This window comes from Myotis davidii, unplaced genomic scaffold (assembly GCF_000327345.1).
Source record: "Myotis davidii unplaced genomic scaffold, ASM32734v1 scaffold2121, whole genome shotgun sequence".
NCBI lineage: Eukaryota > Metazoa > Chordata > Mammalia > Chiroptera > Vespertilionidae > Myotis > Myotis davidii.
In genome coordinates this window covers 14,331-16,288 of record NW_006290856.1, presented here as the reverse complement: position 1 = coordinate 16,288, position 1,958 = coordinate 14,331, and the positions used below count along the sequence as shown (strand labels likewise).

The following is a 1,958-nucleotide window of genomic DNA, read 5'->3' as shown; positions in this document are numbered from 1 at the left end:
GGAGCTCCTTATTTCCCCTTCAATTTTGAATGATAGCTTTGCTGGATAGAGTATTCTTGGATTCAGTCCCTTGCTTTGCATCACTTTGTAAATTTGCTTCCATTCTTTTCTGGCCTGATGTGTTTCTGTTGAGAAATCATTTGATAATCTAATGGGAGATCCCTTGTACATAACCTTCTGTCTCTCTCTTGCAGCCTTTAAGATTCTCTCTTTGTCCTGAACATTTGCCATCATAATTATGTTGTGTCTTGGTGTGGGTCTTTTCGTGTTCATGTTGTTTGAAACTCTCTGTGCTTGTGTGACTTTTTTCTTCCCACATCAGGAAAGTTTTCAGACAATATTTCTTCAAATAGGTTTTCTACACCTTGTTCCTCTTCCTGTTGTTCTGGTACCCCTATTATTCGTATGTTGCTTTGTTTCATGTTGTCCCATAGCTCCCTCAGGCTCTCCTCTTGTCTTTTAATTTTTTCTCCAATTGCTGTTCAGTTTGGGTGTGTTTTGCTTCCCTGTCTTCTAATTTGGTAATTTGGTCCTCTCTCTCTCTCCTAGTCTACTATTGAAACTTTCCATGGTGTTTTTTATTGCAGCTATATCACTCTTCATTTCTTCTTGATTCTTACATAAGTTGATTTTTTCCTCCATCCAGTTTATGCACTCTAGCACCCTTATTCTGAATTTTTTTTCTGACATAATGCATGCCTCTGTTTCACTTAGCTGCTTTTCTGGTGATTCTCGTTTTCTTTCCTTTGGGTGTTTTTTTGTCTACTCATGTTTGATCTCACCAACAGATATAGATGTTGAGTCTTTCAGGGACTGCTGCTTGGGTGGCAGTGCCTCCTCAGGCTGCAGTTGCTCCTTGGGCGGTTTTGGTATCAGCTGCTCCTCAGTTGGCTGCAGCTCCTCTGGTGGGTGCTGTTTGCAGCTGTGGTGGCTCCTCTGGCTGGTCGGGAGAGGCATCTCGCACAGCTGCTGTTCCTCAGACAGAGGGTGTGCTGATCATGAGGCTGCTGTTCTTTGGGTGGGGGCTGGCTGCATGCTGCTGTTGTTCCTCTGATGGGGCGAGCTACTTGTGAGGCTACTGCTCCTTGGACAGGGGCAGGTTGATTGCAAGGCTGCTGCTCCTTGGAGAAGGGTAGGCTGCTCACATGGCTGCTGCTCTTCGGATTGAAGATGGGCTGCTTGTGGGGCTGCTGCTCCTTGGACAGGAGTGAGCTGCACGCATGGCTGCTTCTCTTCAGATGGGCCACTCAACAGACTGCTGCTCATTGGACAGGTGCAGGCTGTGTGTGGCTCTGCTCCTCGGACGGGTACGGGCTGCCCGTCCTCGGACGTGGGTGGTCTGCTCATGTGGCTGCTGCTCCTCAGACTGGGGTGGGCTCTTGCTGCTCCTCTAGTGGGGATGGGCTGCTCACAGAACTGCTGCTTATTGGATGGGGGCGGGCTGCTCACACAGCTGCTGCTCCTTGGATAGGGGCAGGCCATGTGAGGCTGCTGCTCTTATGCTTGGGGAGGGCTGCTCGCGGGGCTGATGCTCCTTGGACAGGAGTGGGCTGCTCACATGTCTGCTGCTCATGTGGTTGCAGTGCTCTGGACTTTCCAGGGGAACCCTGCCTTTCCTGGCTGCAAACTGTCTCACCAGCTGAGTCTTCTTTGCCAATTCGGGGTGGATGTTATTTGTTTCAGCTGCTCATTCTATTTGCTCCAGGACAAGCCTTGGGACACATCCGCCTATTCCACCGCCATCTTGTCTCCCCCCTGGATGCTGGTATCTTGATATGCTGCTCAGCTTCTGCCTTCTGTGTCCCACTGGCAGTATCAGCCACACACATCTTTGCAATGGCAGTGACCTCTTCCCGCTTTTTCCTCAGCTCCTCGTCGTCCACACCAAATACCACAACATAGTGGTTGATGAGGTCTTCCACCACATGGCCAGACTTGTAGTCCTGCCCATCTGTCTG

At 49.7% G+C, this 1,958-nt stretch overlaps 1 pseudogene; it reads right to left on the bottom strand.

The window, feature by feature from the left end:
* LOC102770388 overlaps positions 1-1,958 on the bottom strand; it is a 14,285-nt pseudogene that overhangs the window by 8,048 nt on the left and 4,279 nt on the right.